The sequence below is a fragment of the Brassica napus genome, chromosome C1 (assembly GCF_020379485.1).
Source record: "Brassica napus cultivar Da-Ae chromosome C1, Da-Ae, whole genome shotgun sequence".
Taxonomy (NCBI): Eukaryota; Viridiplantae; Streptophyta; class Magnoliopsida; order Brassicales; family Brassicaceae; genus Brassica; species Brassica napus.
In genome coordinates, this window is record NC_063444.1 from 11,110,822 (window position 1) to 11,127,078 (window position 16,257).

General features: G+C 32.1%; 1 long non-coding RNA gene across 7 annotated transcripts; it reads right to left on the reverse strand.

Moving 5' to 3' along the window:
• Window positions 1-1,420: 1,420 nt before the first annotated feature.
• On the reverse strand, window positions 1,421-9,884 carry LOC106377891. 7 transcript variants are annotated; one of them, XR_007318433.1, is made up of 7 exons: window positions 9,507-9,884; window positions 9,061-9,205; window positions 8,572-8,909; window positions 8,362-8,488; window positions 8,144-8,192; window positions 7,961-8,022; window positions 1,421-1,862 (listed from the first exon to the last, which is right to left on the reverse strand). It is a non-coding gene; the product is annotated as an uncharacterized LOC106377891 (long non-coding RNA). The 7 variants fall into 7 exon arrangements; XR_007318432.1 differs by lacking the exon at window positions 1,421-1,862 and adding an exon at window positions 6,962-7,728; XR_007318431.1 differs by lacking the exon at window positions 1,421-1,862 and adding an exon at window positions 9,363-9,425 and having other exon boundaries at window positions 6,962-8,022; window positions 9,507-9,861.
• Between the last annotated feature and the right edge of the window lie 6,373 nt (window positions 9,885-16,257).

Sequence of the window (16,257 nt, forward strand, 5' to 3'; positions counted from 1 at the left end):
GAACCTCTGATTGCATAGTGATATTTCTTCACATCTCCGTTGAGAGACTCTTAGTCTACTAGTTTGAGAGACATTTTCAGAATTGACTTTTCACAAAAATAGCAAACACGCTTAGCTCGATTACGGAGTGGAGGCGGAAACGATCAAAGTGGTGATGATGGCGATGGAGATGAATAGATTTTCTGTGAACGATCGATAATTGATTTGATAGTTTATATTTATATCGATAGTTCAATACATAAATTTATTAGAATCAGTTCTTTATTCGTAGCGCCGGATTTCTAATATTAGTTATGTTTTAAAGTTGACGGATCAATTATAATCATAGTTCTTATATAAATTTGATATTTAGGTTTTTCACTGGATATTATGTAGCATCTACATTAATATGTTAAACATTGATTAGAGAATAATTGGTTCATAGCGGAAATCAAATACAAAACCAATGAAGCGAACATATATTAATGAATAGGTATGTTCACATTTATCCAAGACCGAACAAAAAAGAAGAAGTTCAGTTCGTGTTTGGATCCTACCAATTATCCAAGCAATCCTATATTTCTAGAACCAAGGAACCATAACCTAACTGGCACACAAATTTCTAAAATATAATTTATAAACTTATAATATCAACTATATTTAGTTTTAAAATAATCAAATAACTCAAAAATACTATTTATAATCTGAAATACCCGAAACCGAATTACCAGAATAATTTTTATCCAAAATTTTAAATTTACCTGAATTATCTAAATTTTTATCTGAAAACTCGAATTTTGTGAATTTTTAACCCGAATTAACCAAAAAAACCGCAACCAAATGGGATGTTAATTATCTCGGATATTAGCCGGTTCATAACTTTGTTACCTGAAAGAATCGAGAACCAAAAAAAAATCAAACTGGAAACGAACGAAATTTTCTTAATATCCGAACAGATCCTAAACTTCTAAAACCGAAGAACCAAACCGGAACTGAGAACCGAATGCTCAGGGCTAATCATGAGACTTTCTAAGTCTAACATCTTTCCATTTTAAAATGTCTTTTAAAACGTTATAATTAACTGGGTTTGATTGTAACTGATTTCTGTGGTCGAATTAAAACAATCTTAAAAAAATAAATAAGCCAAATCTTAAGGAAACAATTAGCAGTCTAGAAGTCAAGCAGTACAATCACACTGATTGAGTGGGGATTATTTTTCTTTTAGGCAAGCTTTTGTGTATCAGTCTACCATAGTTATACAATACCCATAAATCTACGATCTATATATGTTACACTTTAAAAAAAAGATAAAGAGGAAGCTAATATCTGTATATTTAATTTATGCAATACTAAGTGTGTATATATTTATTTATATGCATGCACATTCCTCTAATCTACTGTAATGATTTCAAAACTCTGTTTTTATTTTCAAAATATATAATAGAGTTAATAGTTCTAGTTAAGGTGGTAGATTATAGTCCTAGCTACATCATTCACAATTTACAAACTGCAGATTATGTATATAACTGTGGCAAATCAATTTTTCTATATTTAAAGTCACTTTTACTTGACCTCATCTACAGAGGTAGAAAACCACATTAGAAACCGGGCGGTGCAAGGGCATGACACATTACTGTCCTCTGCAGATCGGGATATAAGTTGACCCGCATATCACAAACGGGTTTCTGAAGTCGTAGTTAAGCTTGGTTTCATCGGTCATGTTGCGTTTAGCGGCTTGCATAACTTGTGTAGCAGTAGCCATCTTTGCTTAGCTCCCTGTATTTGGGTTAGTGCCAAAGAATCTTCTGGCGAAGTTATAAGCAATGGCAAGGTTCTTTGGCTTGTAGGAGACGCCCATTGCAGCAAGCAGTGCGCGACAGTAACTGAGGTGGTTGGAGGTGCAGTAAAGTACAAAATCAACTCAAAATCAACATAAAATTCCTGTGTTTGACCACTTGCAAGGACTCTATCACAGTCTTATACATATGATAAGAGAAATTCAAGTGAACATATTAAAAACCAACAATTAGTGTTTGCTCACAGAAGCTAAAGAGCATTATTGTGATCAATATGCTTATTTCATTGGCTGAATCAAATGGAGAAAAACATCATATGCAGGAAATACAATAACGCATTGATCAAGCTACAATCATACTAATCATTAGTCCTAAAAATACTTCACATACACTTAACCGCAATGCAAAATACAATTAAAAAAATTAGCTCCGCAAACGACACCTCATAAGAACAAATATAGGTGAAATATTTTTAATTACATGGCCGTAGCTCCTGAAGCTTATCATTTTTGTAATTCTCCTTTTTCTTTGAAAAACATCAAAAGAAACTAATCATCAGTATCTGCACATCTCAATAGATCATGATCATGATCATGATCATAATCACCTAGAACAAATTCCAAATATGATCCAATCCAGAGATGAAAACACAAAATATTACCTTTGAGCGGACAATCTTCGAGAGAGAAAGAGAGAATTAATGTTCCAACCCAAAGATTAGGAATTTAAGCTGTGAAACTAGATCATGACCCGCGCGCCCGCGCGGGTGTTTGCCTTGTAAAATCATTATATACTCATAAACGATAGGTAATCATTGTGCTTTAGAATTTGTGGTCAACGTTGTTCGATAATTATCGCATTGAATGTATTAGGCATGTGGCTTTGGTTTTCGGTTCCGTTCCATTTTGATTATTTTGATTTTCAGTTTTTTTGATTCTAGAGATATATGAACCATTTGGTTATCTATATAATTCGGTTCAGGGTCCTCTTCGGTTCTTTCAGTTCAGGGTCGGTTCGGGTAACAATTATAAGAATCGACTTTTATCCAATAAATTTTTGTTTCTAATTCGGTTACAATTCGGTTCAGATTTTTTTCGGTTAATTTTGGATAATCCAGGGTAAAAATAAAATTTTGGAAGGTTTTTGGATATATATATCGGGTTATTCGGATAAACTATAATATTTTGGATTAAAAACTATTAAGGTAATTTGGTTATTTAGAATAATTGGAATAATTTAAATACTTTAGATAAAAAAAATATTCAAGTATTTCGATTTGTCGGATAGTTCGGTGTATCAGTAGTATGTTTAGAGTTTTTGGTATTTTTAATACTACATATAACTAATATTTTATGTATATAAATGGTATTTTGGATATTTGGGTACCCATTCGGTTCTCGGTTCTCTTACATTTTTGTATTACTAATACATTCAGGTATTAGTTATTTTTTGTGTTTAATTGATAATTATATATGGTACTCAAACCTTAATATTTAAAATGTTAAAATTACTAATTATATATCTATATTATTAATGGAGAACTTATTTTTGGACAAAAATATATGTCTAAATATTTATTAATTATTGAGTCATATTTATTTTATATCTTAATATGTGTATTAAATGTGTTTTTAGTTCGTATAGTATAATGCAATTAGTAATACAAATTTAAGAAACTATTTGAAATTTAAATTATTTTTATGTCAGATACATAGTATTCATGTACAAAATTATAAATATTTCTGAATTTAGTTATTGTATATAATATAAATGGACTATTTATTTTGTACATGAAAAGTTGATCTCTTTTTAATAAGATATACTAAATAGAAGTTGACATTATACGAGTTAAATACACATAGGATCTATATATTTTGGAAAAATAATATTGGCAAAGTAGTTGATTTTGATTAAAATATTCTAGACCAATTATATGGTAAGATTTTATAGTAGTAATCACATTTTAGATTTATAAAGCAATGTGTTTTTAAATAGGATCGAAATATACGTGAGAGAATCACGATTACGATTTGAATATGAAGTTATTAGTATCCGAAAATATGTTAAACTGAATAGATGTTGATTTAAATTGGTTATTTAACCTTATTTATCGTGGTGCTTGTTATAACGTGAACAATCTATACTATTAAAGCAGGATCCTATTGTCATAATTACCTTAGGGGCATGTTTCCTTCACTAACATTGCATGTTTCATTAAGGGCAATTAAGTAATATTAATAACAAATCTATATTGGGTCATTATTTTTGGATCCAGCCCAAATCAAATCTCTCTTGGGCCATTTGGGCCTATTAAAAAATCAGATTCAATTCTCACTTTTTTTTTCCTTTGGACCATTGAGTCCAAGTTCAAATAATTTTTTTTCAACTATTCTTAATTATTATTTTTTTCTTTTCTTAATATAATTTAAGCATTCATAAAAATAATTGAATTTTTTTATTGAAAAGTATAAATCTTTATTAAAAGTATATAATTTTTTAATTAAAATATTAACCCCATAATAAAATTAATTTATCAGAGTTATACCAACTTAATTCATTAAAAAATAAAGTTTAATTTTTTTAACATAAATAGTCATTTAAAATGAAATACGATAAATAAAGATAAAATTTTTAAGTCTTTTATAAAATAAAACACAAATATATGAAAATGTGACATTTACTAAATATTTGTCAATTGAAAAAAAAAAACAAAAATAAACCCGCGCTTTGAAAGCGCGGGTCAAAATCTAGTTGAATTATTATATTTTAATCATAAAGAAGATTGGTTGCAGCGTGACTGTACGAAAATTATAATGGTTCTTTTAAAAATTTGAACGCAAGAATTGTCTAGCTGGTTTAGCAAATGATTCCATTATGACTTATGAGCTAATGCCATGATCAAGGAATTAAATACATTTGATATAAATCCGATCACTTTGATTTATAATTGTTTTGATAACCAAACATATACGATTGGTTATACAGTTCATACGAACTAATTAACACGAAAAAAGTTTGTCCCAAATGAATTTAAACAAACGCAAGTAATTTTGAGCCCATTTGCAAAGATTTTGAGCCCAATCGTATGTTATATATTTAATTAGAAAATCTTTAATTAAAGGGAGTGGCATGAGTTGTAAATATTAAAGTAAATTATGGGTTAATTCAAATTTGTACTTCAGTTTTAATAGATTAGATGGAAGATCAGAACACAATCGGGAGATCTTTGCTAATTTTCAATGGAATCGATGAAACTCTTGAGTTCCCGATAAACAGAAATATCAAAGGAATGCTTCGAAGCAAGGTCCTTCACTGGTAGAGGCACCACCCAATAGCTCGAAGTCACTAATTCTCAATCTCTTTGGTGGAGACTATCTTCTTCTCCTATGTATAACTCTTTCAATCAAAAGGGACAACCGGCATCGGATACTGAGAGAGAGGGGGTGTGGAAGAGTTAACTGCTGGCGTTGAAGATCTAGATTTTGTAACGGACAAAAAAAGAGAATGAGGGTTGATCTTCGACTGTGAAGGATGTAGGTTTAACCAACAAAGAATTTATATAGGGGTAAAACAAATGGGAGTTGGAAGGGTACATCTGACATAAATGAAGGAGCTAAGAACATGGATAAATCATTCAGAGTGGGTGTTGATTATTGCAAAGTAACGGAGAGCTGAGGAGAGTGGAAACGATGGCAATGGAGAAGAAGAGTCGGAGCCGCGTGTAGAGACGAAGGAGAGAGGTAGGCTTTGGGCCATAACCAAAACTGAAGAGCCCATATAATTCGACCCAATTGCTAGTGTCGAGTGATGACATGACATAATAAACGCATATGATTGGCTGATTTTCGAAGCCTACTTGGATGGCCTAACTGATGCTCATATCTCCTTTTTTACTTGTACTAGGGTCGACCCGCCCTACGGGCAGGATATACTTTACTTGTGATGCATGTAATTATACAATTGTATAATTTTTGTGTGTGTTATATGTAAGCTTTGAAGGTAAATGTATAATAATGTTTATGGTTTTTAAGAATATTCGAATGTAAGGAAACTATGTATGTTAAGATTAATTATGTTTGATTTTGATGTTTGTGTCTATATCAATAAGTTCGTATAATATACTATATTGGATGTATGTGGCATTCTCGTTATATATTTTTGATACTTCTAAATCCAATTAGTTGGTTAATTGTGGTTTACTATATTTTGGAATCTCAAAAATAGGCTTGTGATTCTTGTAATTATAATTTGTACAAATGGATTAAGCTCTACATGATTACATTTTGTTACGGTTTATGTTAGGCAGAAGATCATATTAAAAAACGGAGTAACATAGTGAAAGTTTAAATCTAATTGTAAATAAAATACATTTAATATTATCTCTAACTTTTGTAGCTCAGTTATATTTGTTTACTATTATGTAAATAGTTTGACATTAGTTTTTGGTTTTCTCTTAGTTTTGCAATTATTTTATGTTTTTAATTTTATGTTTTGTAGTTTCTGTTAATATTATAAATAGTTTGACTTTATTTTTTCTAAATTATTTTTTCCTATTAATATTATAGAATACATATAAGATGGTGAGTAAACTGAATAAATAGGCAATTAAATCTTAGTTATGATCCAATTATTCTTTTATTTTGTTTATTTGGATTTTTCATAAGCAGAAAATGTTAAGCAGCAAATAATTTTAACATTTTTTTTTGAAAAAAATTAAGATCAGCTGATATTTTTTAAATTAAAAATCAAGTGTTTATTTATAATATTTAAAAATTATGTTTTTTTTAATTTTCCATCGTATAATGAGGTTTCGTCACTCTGCATCGCATGGGATTTCCTTTATATTTTTTGTTGTTGTTCTTTAAATTTTTATCATTTAAAAAAAAAATTCTGTTCTAAAAATAAATTCATTGTTTTTTTGTTTAACACTATTTATAGTTTAAAATTTATAGTTATAGGGTCATTGCTATACTTTATATCGTTTGTCAAACTTATTTGTTGCGAAAAGTATTCTCATTAATTTGTCAATAACCTTTTCTAGTTTGAAAGTATTGAGTATATAATAAGTGATTTGTAATGTCTGTCGAAGATATCTTTTTATTTTTTCATCATTTTATATTTAACTTGTTTGTTGTAAAGAAATTTAGCTTTCTTTTCAATGTTTTTTAAATCTATAACAAAGAGTGTACAAAAAGAGTGTGAATATATAACAGAACCATCTATAACAAAGAGTATACAAAAAAGATGTGTATATGTAACAGAATCATGAAAACTCAATCAACATACTATAAGCTTAAAGAATTTATTTCTTTTTCAGAACTATTACATATTTATAAAGACCAAAAATGAGGAGACTAACATTCAAGCAGAGGACCAGATCAAAACTTCGAATCTCTTAAGGAAAATTTTGTATAAACTCTTAAGCAGATGGCATTTTATATATTATAAACATCAACAACCCAATTAAGCTAGGAACATAAAAGAAATTTTTTTAAAAAAAAAAGAGAGGAAAAAGACATTGTAGTGAAGTCTATTTTGAATCTCAAATATAAAGATAAAAAACCATAACTTTTCTTTCTATAACGATGTTGAAATGGGTTAGAAAACAGATTTTGATACACAGAATAAGCATGTTTTGTTATGTATTCTTGAGCGGCATCAAGCAAACTGTTCAATCAAGAAACATAAATTTTGCAAAGTTAAGCAATGCAATTTTCCCTTATGGGCACTATTTTAACTTTAGCTTTAGCTTGCATTTCCATAGCAACCACACTCCATTAGGAGGCATGAGAATTCAGCCAAAGAGGAACAGAAAACGACTCACTTCTCTCATAAAAATGCACTCGAGAACATAATGTTTTGCAGTAACATTTATGGCTTCGTGCAAGAATCATTCTGCCGCGAAATCATCATAAGTTTCTGTGATATGCAATGCATAAACTGTATTTTCCAGCTGCATTTTAAAAACTCTTATCTAATTAAAATTAATCTCAATCCAAACCTATCAATGGCTAAAAGAACCCAAAAAAAAACTAATCAAACTGCAAGCCTAGGTTCTAACATCACATCATAGACCCTCGAGCACTTGTTAAAAACGACTGCAGACCCAAATGAGACTTCTTTTGGGAATAACAGGACTTCAAAGTCGAGTTTATAACGATGTGGTGGAAGGGTGAGACACTTACATCAGTGCTTATTATGGCTGTCCTGTCAACGTCCAAGTGAAGTTTTGGAGGGTAGTGTCCTCCTAGATAAAATACATAGTGTTATGTTTACATGGGTAAATAGTTTGAGTCCACTCCACATTAATAAAAACAAATCAAGAGTTTCTCTCAACTCATATAACATGAAGGCCCCATACAACATACCGTCATCACGCTCAGGCAGAAGAGAAAGCGACATTTTTTAAAAGTCTGTCTGCACAGAAGCGAGCATAGATTAAAGTCATAATGATATAACCAAAAAAAAGACCCAACAAAACATAGCAGAATATGTTCATGTGGGATAAGCGGGTCATTTTTCATAGAGAACGCAACATTACCATTAATCAAAAACCCATCATTCATAACCAAAAAGAGATACGAACCAAGTTACCAACAATATTTACTGCTCCACTGAGAAGGTGCCATGATTAACTCAGAGCCAGGGACTGGTACAACCTGAGTATCCAAACTATTTTCTTCCACCAAGCCCGGCATATACGAAGGGCCCATCTGCATAACTTACACAAAGAGCGAGAAGGAAACTTCATTAGGGAGATACAACATGAGTCACCATACCCAAAGCAATATCTGACCTGTACATGAGAATATATCTTAAGAGGAGAAAGCACATAGTCGGAACCGTCGATGGAGATGTAGAAAGAAAGAAGAGATGGAACAGTGTCGGAGAAATTTTAACAGGGACACTGGACCTTTGAACCCCCTGTTGAACTGACATGTCCATCTTCTTATCAGCATCACTTGCATCAATTCTCGATTTTCATACCATATACAGATCTCTTTGCGTCTTAACTAAGCATAGCATCGTTTCTTATCATTTCTTTGCAGCAGCGTTATGATCCAGAATGTGAATCTTCGTCTATCGAGACGATGAGATCCAACCGCTCGACTCAAATCCGATAACCCGTCAGTCCTAAAAGTTTATATATGCTTAAAAGTTAGAAACTGAGGAATAAAAAAAAATCACTTAAGTTTGTCTAACGCTTATCGGCAAACAACCATTTCCTTTGATTGATACTGAAGCAATGAAGTAGTGGCTCAAAAGGAATTTGATGAAAACTTACAATTTAACATAGAGCAATATGGCTCTCACAGGAACACTGGGACCAACGAAGAAAAAGAAACCAAAGCCATGATCACAGCCAGTGACTCGATCTCTCATGATCACCACTTGTAAAAGCTCACCAAAACTCTGAAAGCACTCTCATCCTGCAAAAGAAATTGTTTCTGAGTATATATATATATATATATATATATATATATATATATATATATAGTAAAAACATATCGATCATACTGAAATCATATATATTAGAAAAAAAACAGAAATATCTATTTCAAATCTGATGGAGAGAATTAGAGCGACCTAAACTTTATGGGAAGCAATAGGATGTGTCGATGAATATGGAAAGTTTGGATCTTGATGGATCTTGTCAACCGATAGACATAAAAATGAGATTCTAGTGTTTTTATGAATTGAGAGGATGATGTTGAGGAGATGGGATCTGACCTTTTTATGGGGGGGATAAACACCGCCTGAATGAGGAATTAGAAGCATTGAATGTTTGATTGGTGCTTGTTGGTGGTCAAAGGAGTAAAGATGCTTCTTAATGGCAATAAATTGATGAATCCGTAACGTTTTGGAGGAGACGAATCTAAGACGAACCGGCGCGAATGAAGCTCGATCCAGAGATTCATTAGGAAGATACATCTAGCACAACCTACTGAAACCCATTAATGGGACGGTTCTAGATGGCTAAGGACGATGAACTATAGATGACGATGCATATAGAAGATGACGATAAGCGTGAAAAATAAAATGTTAACCTTACAAAAGCATTGGCTATTTCCTTTCCGAAAACATAACAATAAAATATACAGCCTAAATAAGTTATTGAGATAGCCCATATAAAATCGTGATAAAACCCAAACGAAATTAATTAAACGCGGGACACGTGTCACGACCAGAAGACTCGAATTTCTGACCTGTCTGCTGAGGTAGACAGCCTAGAAGTGAAGCAAACTGTATTTTATATAATAAGAAGATGTATGATTTTGGAGGCATGCAAATAGTATTAGGATTAAGAATTTATAATGTAAAAAAGAAAAGAAATTTGCAAAAATGTGCGGATATTTTTGTAAAAGTAAAAACTGTATACTATCAAATGGTATAATCATATAGTTTCCTTTTTATTAATAAAATAAATAAATTTGATTTTTGATATCCAAAGAATTTTTTTTTTTAAATATGAAGAATTTTTTTAGAAAACTGGAATTTATTTTAAAGGAAAATTCATTTTTATTAGATAACATGTGTCAAATATATTAAAATATTATATTTTAATACTAAACATATTTCCTTTTTATGAAAGCTAAGCAAATATATTAAACAATTTTGTTATAAAAGGAATGCATTAACAAAAAGAAAATCTTTATTATATTATTTGAGAAGTCAATTTCCTACGTAGCGTGCTTAAATTAACTCTCACGATGGTTTATTACTTTGATACCCTTAACAAATTGAGTTTATTATATATAATTGTCATTATTAATTTTTTATTTTCTTTTTGTTTAAGCACCTAGTATAATAATGACAATTATATATAATAAACTCAATTCGTTAAGTATATCAAAGTAATAAAACATCGTGAGAGTTAATTTGAGCACGTCACATAGGAAAGTGATTTCTCAAATAATATTATAGAGATATGTTTTATTATTTATAAAAGTTTGTAATTTTATTAATTTTGGTCAATCTTAAAGATTATAATGCAAATAAAAATTCTTTAAAAGTTATATTAAAGTTTTATCATTGGAGAAAAACACCTTTAAATTTCAAATATGAAATTTACCAAATTTTAAAAATAAAGTTACGTTGGAGATGGTCGAAAAACCATCAACGTCTGCCGCTGCAAAATAATCAAAGTTACTATATGAAGAAAGATAATCAAAGTTACAAAATGAATATAGGTTGATATCAATTCAAAGGAAAGAGAGACTGCCGCTATATGAAGAAAGATTACAACTCTGGTTTGGAACAAGAACGTTCAATTAAATTCATTTTTTGAGGTAGGAACATCGTTCTTTTAAATGTAAGGGTAAAAAAAGATCATTCTTTTGGTTTTTCTTTTAATTCTTTGTTATACTTGATGTAATAAATATTTTCTGACAGAATAAATTTAACATTCACTAAAAAAACAGTGGGTTTGTTATAAGATAAACATTGAGATGATCATTCACTACTTTACCAACTCAAGCACTATGATCATCTACTCACCAAGCACTATGATCACCCACTCATTTACCAAATCAAGCACCATCTTTGTTATTTTATGTATTGTTGCTCACTATAAATACCATCACTCATCTCACTTTTTTTGTACACCATTACATCTTCTTCTTCTTCCTTATAATAAATTATCTCCTTTATATTAGTGTTATTTACTTCCTACGGGTATTAAATTCTACTCTTATTTAAATTTCTCGATACTATAAATTATAAGTTATTTCATAACACGTTATCAGCACGATCGTTCTGCAATTCGGTAAAATTTACTGTATCATATATACCCTGCTATAATGGTCGGTATACCGCCTGTACTATTATTTATATTACGTTATAATGGCCGGAATACCGCCTATATTATTTATTAATATTTTAATTAATTTATTGGTCGGCCGAGCCGCCTTATATTCTATTTATTGTTAACTGGACGGCCGAGCCGCCTTTATTTTCTGTTTGTTGTTAACTAGACGGCCGAGCCGCCTTTATTTTCTGTTTGTAACTAGACGGCCGAGCCGCCTTTATTTTCTGTTTGTTGTTAACTGGACAGCCGAGCCGCCTTTATATTATGTTTGTTATTAACTGGTCGGCTGAGCCGCCTTATATTTTGTTTATTGCTAATTGGTCGGCTGAGCCGCCGTATAATTTATTTATTATTCTGCATTGACCGGCTGAGCCGTCGCATAATTTATTATCATAACAAAAAATATTTATTCACCATAATTTTTATTTTTATCAAAATTTTATGAAATTTAATGGATTTGATTGATCGTTTAATACGATATTTTCAGACTGATTTTCGGTGCACTCGATTTAATCCCAACGGTCACAAAGAAAAAATTTCAAATTTTTACCCTTTTTCCAACGGTCATGAACAGTGATTTTCATCTATAAATATAACTCATTTTTCACTTCATTCACTCATCCAAAATATTTTATCTCCTCTCAAAATTTTCAAATCGCCATATTTCGGTTTTTCAATCGCAATGAAGATGAGTCGCTTAGCTTTAATTTTATGTGCGATTTATATTTTTTCGGCTATGTATTTTTTTTTGTTGGAGGAACCACTGATGAATATTTTGGCATTAACATCGCCTTATTTTTGTTTACATTATATTTATTTGTTATTGCTTGTATTATTAATGTAAACGGTTTTTAAATTATGAAGTTTCTAATAAAATTATTATTTTGTGTTTTAGAAATACAAATGGCAAACGTCGAGAAACTCCAGTTCCCGACTCTGAAAATAACCGGCGAAAATTATGTCAGATGGGTCACAAATGTGAAACTTTATCTTGTAATAAAAAAGATAACCGAAGCGATAAAAGTCGGTAACAAATCGCCACCCGAGCATATAGCCGAAGCGATAATCTTCCTGAAGAAGCATTTAGATGAGAATCTAACTCACGACTATGGAGACGTTGAGGACCCAGCCGTACTATGGCAAGCCTTGAAAGACAGATTCGATAATCAGAAGGAAATCAATCTCCCTCACGCTCTTGAAGAGTGGAAAACCCTGAGGTTTCAGGATTTCCAAAGGGTTAGAGATTACAATTCCACTATCTTGAGGATAGTTGCACAATTAAAATATTGTGGTAATCCTGTCACCGAAGCAGAAATGCTTGACAAGACATACAATACTTTCCACAAAGAACACAACGTCTTATCCCGAATTTACAGAAAATGTGGGTACACCAAATTTTCTGAATTGATGGTAACACTCATGTTGGCTGAAAAGAACGATGAGTTACTAATCAAAAACCATAATTCCCGACCTACGGGAGCCAAGGCATTTCCCGAAGTGAATGCTACAGCAGTAGAATATTCGGGAAGGAGAAACCATACCAACCGAGGTCGTGGTCGGCGTTTCAACAACAAACGTGGAAAGCCTTACTATCCTAAAAGTATTAGATCTAACAAATGGGTTAGATCTGAACAACCTCATAAAGGCAAAGAAACCAAAGAGGATACCACAAAGAAAAGTGAGACTGTATGTTATAGATGTGGATGTAAAGGACATTGGTCCCGTACCTGTCGTACTCCCCCACATTTGTGCAAGTTATATCAAGAATCCATAAAAGGAAAGGCTAAAGAGGTGAACCTCACGGAAAACGTTGAAGGGACCTCATACCTTGAATCCTCTGATTTCGCAAATGAGCTGGACTAGAATACTCTTGAAGAGTACGGAAATGTTTCTAATAAGACTGCTGAATAGTCCTCATTTGTAATGTATAATAATTATGTTTTCAAAGAATAATATTGTTTTAACAACAATATATGTATAATTATTGTGTGTTTTCTTTATATAATCAATGAATAAATTTTACGTTTCACTTTTATTTAATGTTTATGATAATTTCAGAAATGGATCAAAATACTAATGGAGCAAAATCCAAGAAACGGATTCGTGAAATATGCATACCAGATAGTGGAACAACGCACACTATTCTGAGACAAAAGAGATATTTCTCTGATATAAAACCGACAAGAATTGTCGTCAATACAATATCAGGTCCTGCAGACGTGATTGAAGGAACTGGTAAAGCAAACTTTACTTTGCCGAATGGAACAAAATTTTCCATAAATAATGCTTTATATTCTCCGAGTTCTAAAAGGAATTTGTTGAGTTTTAAAGACATATATCTTCACGGATATGATACTCAGTCTGCAACTGAGGATGGAAAGAAATACATGTATGTAATTTCTGAAAAATGTGGCAAAAAAACACATATTGGAAAAGTTTCCAGAACTTCCTTCGGGATTACATCATATTTATATCGATGAGATCGAATCAAATCTTGTAGTAAAACGGAACCCAGAAGAGTTCACGTTATGGCATGATCGCCTTGGCCACCCAGGCACTACAATGATGCGTAAAATCATAGAAAGTTCAAATGGTCATCCATTGAAAATCTAGGAGATTTCTCAAGGGAATAAAATGACATGTGTTGCATGTTCTCTAGGAAAATTGATCGTAAGGCCATCGCCAACCAAAATCGATAAAGAATCACCAAAGTTCCTTGAAAGAATTCAAGGTGATATATGTGGACCGATACATCCACCATGTGGACCATTCCACTATTTTATGGTATTAATTGACGCATCCAGTAGATGGTCACACGTTTGTCTATTATCATCTCGAAATGTGGCATTTGTGAGATTTCTAACTCAGATAATCAAACTGCGAGCACAGTTTCCTGATTATACTATTAAAAGAGTTAGACTAGACAACGCTGGTGAATTCACATCCCAAGCATTCAATGACTATTGTATGGTAATGGGAATTGAAGTTGAACATTCGGTTGCTCATGTTCATACACAAAATGGTTTGGCTGAATCTTTAATTAAGCGTCTGCAATTGATTGCAAGACCATTGATCATGAGATCAAAACTTCCAACCTCTGTATGGGGACATGCCATTTTGCATGCAGAAGCACTCATTCGGATCAGACTGAGTGCATACCATAAGTATTCCCCACTACAGTTAGCGTTTGGTCGAGAACCAAACATTTCCCACTTTAGAATCTTTGGTTGTGCGGTATATGTGCTTGTAGCACCACCACAACGAACAAAGATGGGACCACAAAGAAGGTTGGGAATATATGTTGGTAGTGATTCTCCATCAATTATAAGATACCTAGAACCACAGACTGTGACGTCTTTACAGCACGTTTTGCTGATTGTCATTTTGACGAAAATGTATTCCCAGGTCTAGGGGAGAAAACAAAAATGTTGGAAGTGATATAAAATAGAGTGTACCATCATTGTTATATCTTGATCCTCCTACTAAAGAGTCAGAACTAGAAGTTCGACGAATTATGCATTTACAGAGTATAGCTAACCAGCTACCTGATGCATTTGCAGATACCAAGACGGTAACTAAATCTCATATACCAGCTGCAAATGCTCCTGTTCGTATCAAAATGCCAAATGAACAAGAAAAGGAGGATGTCACACGAGAGCCAAAAACACGCCTGAAGCGTGGTAGACCTGTTGGTTCTAAGGATAAGAATCCTAGGAAACAGAAGAAAGCTGAAATATATGATGCACCCAAAATAGCAGAAAATATTTTGGAAGAAATAAATGATAAGGACTCTGATGAATCAGAGCATCATGAATCGAAAGATAATCATGAGATTTCTATTAATCACATCCATAATAAAAGGATATGGAATAGAAATGAACAAAATGACCTTGATGATGCTTTCTCATATATCGTGTCAAGTGAGGTAAATGAAGATACCGATGATCCAGAACCGAAATCCATATATGAATGTCAAAAGAGACATGATTGGAATAAATGGAAAGAAGCAATACAAATCGAACTTGATTCGCTTAACAAACGAAAAGTGTTTGGATCTATTGTACTCACACCTGAAGATGTGAGACCAGTTGGGTACAGATGGATTTTCGTTCGAAAACGAAATGAGAAAAATGAGATTACAAGGTATAAAGCTCGCCTTGTAGCCCAAGGATTTTCTCAAAGACCTGGTATTGATTATGAGGAAACATATTCTCCTGTAATGGATGCGATCACATTTAGATTCCTGATGAGTCTAGCCGCTGATAAAAATCTTGAGATGCGTCTCATGGATGTTGTTACAACTTATCTATACGGATCATTAGATACTAATATCTACATGAAAATCTCTGATGGATTTAAAATGCCAGAAGCATTAAGTTCCAAACCTAAAGAGTTATGTGCAATAAAATTGCAAAGATCATTATATGGGTTAAAACAATCTGGACGTATGTGGTACAATCGTCTCAGTGAACATTTAACAAAAGAAGGATATGTGAATGATCCTATATGCCCATGTGTTTTCATCAAGAAAACAACATCCGGATTTGTGATAATCGCGGTATATGTTGATGATCTAAATATTATTGGAACTCAAAAAGAAATACAAAAGGCATCAGACTATCTCAAAGGAGAATTTGAGATGAAAGATCTTGGACAGACACAATATTGTCTTGG